The sequence below is a fragment of the Nyctereutes procyonoides genome, unplaced genomic scaffold (assembly GCF_905146905.1).
Source record: "Nyctereutes procyonoides isolate TBG_1078 unplaced genomic scaffold, NYPRO_anot_genome, whole genome shotgun sequence".
NCBI classification, from domain to species: domain Eukaryota; kingdom Metazoa; phylum Chordata; class Mammalia; order Carnivora; family Canidae; genus Nyctereutes; species Nyctereutes procyonoides.
Genome location: NW_026575125.1, coordinates 79,427,966 through 79,436,235, shown reverse-complemented (window position 1 = coordinate 79,436,235; position 8,270 = coordinate 79,427,966).

Sequence of the window (8,270 nt, the reverse complement as noted above, 5' to 3'; positions counted from 1 at the left end):
GTTGTGATTTAGTTCTAATTTCAAGGCATTAGGGTCTGAGAATATGCAGGGGACGATCCCAATCTTTTGGTATTGGTTCAGACCCGATTTGCGACCCAGTATGTGGTCTATTCTGGAGAAAGTTCCATGTGCACTTGAGAAGAATGTGTATTCAGTTGAGTTTGGATGTAAAGTTCTGTAGATATCTGTGAAATCCATCTGGTCCAGTGTATCATTTAAAGCTCTCGTTTCTTTGGAGGTGTTGTGCTTAGAAGACCTATCGAGGGTAGAAAGAGCTAGATTGAAGTCTCCCAGTATTAGTGTATTATTATCTAAGTATTTATTCACTTTGGTTATTAATTGATTTAAATATTTGGCAGCTCCCACATTCGGGGCATATATATTGAGGATTGTTAAGTCCTCTTGTTGGATCGATCCTTTAAGTATGATATAGTGTCCCTCTTCATCTCTCACTACAGCCTTTGGGGTAAATTTTAGTTTATCTGATATAAGGATGGCTACCCCTGCTTTCTTTTGAGGACCATTTCAATGGTAAATGGTTCTCCAACATTTTATTTTCAGGTTGTAGGTGTCCTTCTGTCTAAAATGAGTCTCTTATAGACAACAAATGGATGGGTCTTGCTTTTTTATCCAGCCTGAAACCCTGCACCTTTTGATGGGGTCATTAAGCCCGTTCACATTCAGAGTCACTATTGAAAGATATGAGTTTAGTGTCATCATGATATCTATTCAGTCCTTGTTTTGTGGATTGTTCCACTGAACTTCTTCTTAAAGGGGAATTTTAAGAGTCCCCCTTAAAATTTCTTGCAGAGCTGGTTTGGAGGTCACATATTCTTTCAGTTCCTGCCTGTCTTGGAAGCTCTTTATCTCTCCTTCCATTTCAAAAGAGAGCCTTGCTGGATAAAGTATTCTTGGTTGCATGTTCTTCTCATTTAGGACCCTGAATATATCCTGCCAGCCCTTTCTGGCCTGCCAGGGCTCTGTGGAGAGGTCTGCTGTTACCCTAATACTCCTCCCCATAAAAGTCAGGGATTTCTTGTCTCTTGCTGCTTTAAGGATCTTCTCTTTATCTTTGGAATTTGCAAGCTTCACTATTAAATGTCTAGGTGTTGAATGGTTTTTATTGATTTTAGAGGGCATCTCTCTATCTCCTGGATCTGAATGCCCGTTTCCCTTCCCAGATTAGGAAAGTTTTCAGCTATGATTTGTTCAAATACGTATTCTGGCCCTCTGTCCCTTTCGGCGCCCTCGGGAACCCCAGTTAAATGTCCATTTTTCTTCCTCAGGCTGTCGTTTATTTCCCTTAATCTATATTCATGGTCTTTTAATTGTTTGTTTCTTTTTTCCTCAGTTTCCCTCTTTGCCATCAACTTGTCTTCTATGTCACTCACTCGTTCTTCCACCTCGTTAACCCTCATCGTTAGGACTTCTAGTTTGGATTGCATCTCATTCAACTGATTTTTAATTTCTGCCTGATTGGAACTAAATTCTGCAGTTATGAAGTCTCTTGAGTCCTTTATGCTTTTTTCTAGAGCCACCAGTAGCTGTATAATAGTGCTTCTGAATTGGCTTTCTGACATTGAATTGTAATCCAGATTTTGTAACTGTGTGGGAGAGAAGACTGTTTCTGATTCTTTCTTTTGAGGTGAGGTTTTCCTTCTAGTCATTTTCCTCAGTGCAGAGTGGCCAAAAACAAATTTTATTGGGAAAAGGAGAAAAAGAGAGGAGAGAAAGAAGGAAAGAAAAGAGAAAATGAAAAAAAAAAAAAGAAAAAAGGAAGACAAAAAAAAAAGAGAAGAAAAAGAGAAAGAAAAAGAAAGAAAGGAAAAAAAGGGTGGGGGAAGCAAACAGAAATCAAAAAGCAAAAACAAACAAACAAACAAAAACAAAAACAAAAACAAAAACAAAACAGGTGGGAGTATCTTCTGTTTCTGTATACTTTAAGTCCCTTGACTTCCCCTGGAACTGGTCCGTCTAGCTGGTCTTCTGGGGGAGGTGCCTGTTGTGCTGATTTTCAGGTGTTAGCACTTGGGGGAGCTGCTCTGCTCCCCGCCTGGTGCAGGGCTCAGTGGGGGTTGTTTACCCCGTGAGGCCCCAGCAGGCGGGGCCAGCTCTGGAGCCCTGGATTCAGCTCCCACGGTAACTACAGAGCTCTCAGCCTGCAGGGCCTGGAGGCCTCGGGGCGGGGCCGCTGATCTGCTCAGCTCGGGGCAGGAGCGTCCTTGCTGTCCTGGGCCCTCCAGGCCTCTGCCTGTCCCGGGGGGAGGCCGGATCCTGGGCTCTGTCCCAGCGCCCTGTGCTCCGGAGCCTGCGCTGTTGGATTCGCTCTCCTGGCCGCGCAGCCCCCTCCGCGCAGAGCCGCCGCCCGAGCCCCTCCGAGCTGCTCCGGTCCCGCCGAGCGCGCTGCAGCCCTTAGGGAGCTCGGCGCACTCTCCTGGGCGCGCAGGTGTCTGTTAGTGTCCCAGGGAGCCCGAGGGCATCCCCGCCCCTCCTGGGGTCCTGCTCTAACTCCCTGCGGGCCCCTTTCCGCCCGGGAAGGTTGGTGCAGCTCCTGCTTCTCCGGGACGGGGCTCTCCTGTCCTGGGGACACTTGCCCCGGCCTCAGCCCGGCTCCTCGCGGGGCCCCTCCCCCTCGGAGGCCTTTTGTTTCTTTATTTCTTTTTTCCCCCCGTCTTCCTACCTTGATAGAAGCGTGAACTCTTCTCACTGTAGCGTTCCAGCTGTTCTCTCTTTAAATCTCAGGCCGAATTCGTAGATTTTCAGGATGATTTGTAGGTTATCTAGGTAATTTGGTGGGGACAGGTGACTTGGGGACCCTACTCTTCTGCCATCTTGCCCCTCCCCTCAATTTTTCATTTTTTTATGGATGACAGTTTATATTTTAATATTTATCTATTTATGGCAGCCCGGGTGGCTCAGCGGTTTAGCGCCACCTTCGGTCCAGGGCATGATCCTGGAGACCTGGGATCGAGTCCCACATCGGGCTCCCTGCGTGGAGCCTGCTTCTCTCTCTGCCTGTGTCTCTGCCTCTCTCTGTGTGTGTGTCTCTCATGAATAAATAAAAAAAAAGATTTATTTATTTATTTATTTATTTGAGAGAGAAAGAGAGGGAGAGCATGAGCATGGGAGGAGCAAAGGGAAAGAGAGAGAATCTCAAGCAGAATCTCCACTGAGCTTGGAGCCCAATCTGGGGCTCAATTCCACAACCCTGAGATCATGACCTGAGCCAAAACCAAGAGTTGGATGCTTAACCTACTGAGCCACACAGGCACACGAGAATGTATTTATTTTTTTTTCTAGGAGCTTTTTTTTAAAAGATTTACTTATTTATTTATTCATGAGAGACAGAGAGAGAGAGAGAGAGAGAGAGAGAGAGAGAGAGAGGCAGAGACACAGGCAGAAAGAGAAGCAGGCTCCAATGCAGAAGTCGATGTGGGACTTGATCCAGGGACTCCAGGATCATGCTCTGGGCTGAAGGCAGGCGCTAAACCATTGAGCCACCCAGGGATCCCCGATAATTTATTTTTTCATGTATATTGAGTCCTTGTCTTCAAGGAGTCCACAGTCTAGCAGGGGAAATGCAAGTGAACAGATAATTACAATAAAGTGTGACAAAGCACTGAGATATGATAAATACAAGCTACTACAAAGCATGTAGGATGGGATCCTAATAGGCAGTGGAAGTGGGAGGAGGATAGTCAGGGAAATATGAGTCTTGAAAGCAGTGTAGAAGTTATTCATCAGACAAAGGCATTTCTGAAAGATGGCATAGCATGCACAATGGCATGAAAGCCAAAGAATATGGTAACTGCAATGAATGGATAATATAATAGGTGGATAGATTGAGTGTAGAGTAGAATAAAGAGAAGACATGAGATAACCCAAGGACAGATCACAAAGGACTCTATGTGACATTCCAAGGAATATGGACATTATCCAGAAGCTGTGAGCCATATCTGAATGGTTTGAAATAGGGGAATGCCATGGTGAAATTTGCACTTTAGAAAAGTTATTCAGTACCTATGAGAAGGATGGATTTGAAGGGATGGAGAATGAGGCATAACAGCTGTTGGGAAACAATTGCCAGATAATAAGAAAGATAAAGAGAGGGCAGCCCTGGTGGCTCAGCGGTTTAGCGCCGCCTTCAGCCCAGGGTGGGATCCTGGAGACCCGGGATCGAGTCCCATGTCAGGTTCCCTGTATGGAGCCTGCTTCTCCCTCTGCCTGTGTATCTCTCTCTCACTCTCTCTCTCTCTCTCTCTCTCTCTCTCTCTCTCTCTCATGAATGGATAAATAAAATCTTTTTTTTAATAATTTTTTTAATTTATTTATTTATGATAGTCACAGAGAGAGAGAGAGGCAGAGACACAGGCAGAGGGAGAAGCAGGCTCCATGCACCGGGAGCCCGACGTGGGATTCGATCCCAGATCTCCAGGATCGCGCCCTGGGCCAAAGGCAGGCGCGAAACCGCTGCGCCACCCAGGGATCCCTAAATAAAATCTTTTTTTAAAAGATAAAGAGAACACAAATATAAAAGAGATTGAGATCTTCAAATAGAACTTTTCAACATAAGTAAAGAGGAAGGACAAGTCAGGTCAGTCTGATTGGGTGTATGGGGATGGTGGTGCCACTATGTGGGGTAGGGAATGCAGAAAAAGGAGCAGACTTTTGGGAGAAATGAGGATGGGGCAATGTGTGGGAAGAATATGTGCCACCTCTTCTTTATCTATTCATCAATCAATGGATACTTTGGCTGCTTCCATATCTTGTCTATCATAAATAATGCTGCTATAAACATAGGGGTGTATGTATCCCTTTGGATTAGTATTCTTATATTATCTGGAAAAATACCCAGACTGCTGGATCATATGATAGTTCTATTTTTAACTTTTTACCCAACACTCAAAAAACAAATAATCCCATTAAAAATGGGCAGAAGACATGAACAGACATTTCTCCAAAGAGGACAAACAGATGGCCAGCAGACACATGAAAAGATGCTCATCATCACTTATCATGGGCTTTGGTTTTGATGATTCAACACACTCGCCAGCTTAGCAGGCACTCAGGCCCACATAAGATGACAACTTTCAAGCAAACAGGCCCCATGCCAACCAGCCCTCCTCCAGGAAGCTTCTAGGTCCAGGAAACTTCTATCTTAAAACTGAGAGGAGACTCAGCAATACTTCAAAACACAAAGTCTCCTGACTTCTGGCCTTGCCCTGACATGACCCTGAAGTCTTGAGATCTGAAAGTAACTAGATACCCATAAGTGGAGGTTACCATAACATGGACTTCCTGGAGTCCTGGAATCTTTTCCCCAATACCATAAATACAACTCTGTCTTAGGGTTTTCCATACTCCAAAATATTAGAGACTGAATTCATAGCAGGATTTTCTAAATTACTAGCAAACTCAAGTGGTTACTTTATCAAGTTCATAACCTTTCCCCAATTCTGTGGACTGTCCAATATTGAAGAATGTGCACATTGACTCTATGGGAAGAAGGAATAAAAATGTACACTTACATGTTCTACATATATATTCTATCAAAAAATAAAAGAAAATTGTACAACAGAAAAAAAAGGTGAGCAGTTTCAACAGTCAGACATAGAGGAGAGGACAAGGAATATTAGGACCAGAGTGATCTTGGAATTTGGCAATTACAAAAATTTATGTCCTTGGCAAGAATAATTTTGGTGAGTTGGTAGAGCCAAAGCCCAAGTATAGTAGATAAAGAAGTGATTATAATATATTGTGGATAATGGAAGTCAGATACCTTACTATTGGTGAAGAAAATCAAAATATGGAAAAGGAGGACAGAATGAATCCTGCGGTGTTGAATTGGAATTGGACCATAAGTGTGATTTCATAGTTTTTAATATAGAGATATATGCAGAACGAGACATGGGTATAATGCAGGTGCTCATTTCTGCATGTATATGCATGCATGTGAGTGTAGGTGTATATACATACATCTATTTTGTAGTTCTGTCCACTGTGAAGCTCTACAGGCAGCAAACACAATAAGCACCCAGATCTTGGTTCCTCAATGGCATTCTTCACTAAAAGGAAATGGAGAAATGACTGATTTCAGCACTAGGGCAAGGAAAGTACGAGATGAGCCTGGAATGTCTTGTTTGGGCAAGAAAGTAACAGACTACTCAAGAAGTGATAGGAGCATGTCAGATTGATACTAGATCTAGCATGAAGAGACTTAAGCTGGCCAAATTTGGAGCATTTGAGCATTAAAATAAGATATCATAACAAAAGATGATAACCCATTGAAAAATATAGGAATCTCTAAGTCCACACAGATAGAAATAAGCACATGGAAATGAAGGGAAAGATCATCTTTACAGCAATAAAAAATGTAGGAGAACTGGTAAAATTAGGGGGGGAAAACATTTGGCCACCACTTAGCAAGAATCATCAAGGGATTCAAAAGCTAGTGGAAGAAAGTTTGAGGAGTAAAAAGATACTTACATAGTCTTGAAATATCTCCCTACTAGATATCTATTAGTACAAATAGCAACTTTATAGTGGAGAAACCTAGCACATGGGATCTTAATCAAGTGATCAAACTTACTGTAGCCAGTAATGGGAAAAATCCACATTATGTGCCTAGGAGGACACAGCATTTCTGTGATGTTTCTTTCATAGGTACATAATCTGAATCTACTCATGAGGAAAATGCAGATACACTCACATTGAAGGGCATTCTACAAAATAGCTGGTCTGTACTCCTCAAAATTGACAATGCCATGAAACACAGGACTGTAGAACTATTTCAGATTAAAAGAGACATGAAAGCTGAGTGCTGCTTATGAAATGAGATTTTCTGCCATAGAGAACATCCTTGCGTCAACGCATTCAGCAAAATCTGAAGTAGGAACTAGATCCGTAGATTAGTATATATCATATCAAAATTAATTTCCTGATTTTGATCATTGTGACTGGGTGGTGTAAGACAATGTCATTATTATTAGGAAATGCACTCTGAAGTAATGAAGGGTAAATGGCATCATGTCTGCAACTTACTCTCAAATGGTTCAGAAAAAAAGAGGGTATGTGTGTGAGAGAAAGAGAGAGAGAATCAGAGGTGAGGGAGGGAGGGGGAGAAGGAAGGAGGTGGCAGTGGGAGAAAAGATCTGGGTAAAAGGCAAAATAGCCTTTTAAAAAATCTTATTACAGGTTTTCTGTAAGTCTGAAATTGGGTCAAAATAAAAAGTTAAAAGAAAAATAAGTGATTCTGAGATGAAGAAGTAAAGGCAGCCATGTCTTCTCCACTAGTTTCACTTTACTTTCTTTCAGATGATTTTTTTTATTTATGAGAGACAGAGAGAGAGGAAGAGACATAGGCAGGGGTAGGAGCAGGCTCCCTGCCAGGGGAGGGATCCTGGGACCCCAGGATCACAACCTGAGCCAAAGGCAGATGCTCAACCACTGAGCCACCCAGGTACCCCAGTTTCACTTTACTTTCAACATGGCTGCTTGTGAAGGCTAGCTCAGAGGAAGGATGGTGGCAGTCATGGTGGCAGCCACTGCTGTGGTACAGCTGGAACAGGTGTGTGCCAGTTTAGAGCCTCAGGGGAAACATCCAGTAGAAATAGGGTAAAGATACAGAAGAGAGGGAATGTTGCCAGCATGGAACACATTGGTGGAACTCCACACTGATGGGGCATTAGCCTTAGGAGAACGGATAGATCCCACTTAAGGAGAAGACCATGAAACTGCATATGTAAAAAAAAAAAAAAAGAAAGAAACTGCATATGTAGTTTGCATGTAAGGAGCTGGCATGAGAGATGCCCCTCCTGATAGCCTATTATCTTCAAGCATAGGGAGCAAAACAAGACAATACAAAACAAAAAAAAAGAGTAGGAAGCAAAGTCACGTACAAAGTGTGAGGAGAGGGATGCCTGGGTCGCTCAGTGGTTAAGCGTCTGCCCTCGGCCCAGGGCGTGATCCTGGAGACCTGGGATCGAGTCCCATGTCAGGCTCCCTGCATGGAACCTGCTTCTCCCTCTGCCTGTGTCTCTTCCTCTGTGTGTGTGTGTGTGTGTGTGTGTGTGTGTTCCATGAATAAATAAATAAAATCTTTTTAAAAAGTGTGAGGAGAGAGGTCCATAATTTGGAACATAGTATCTGGTCAAGAGTTGTTCTGAGGAATGAGAGAAGGAGCTAATTGGGGAAATGGCCGATTCTCCAGTATCTCTGAGGGCCCAGCTGAGATTAGAACCCAAACACGAAACTGGCTTCTTTGCAAAAGA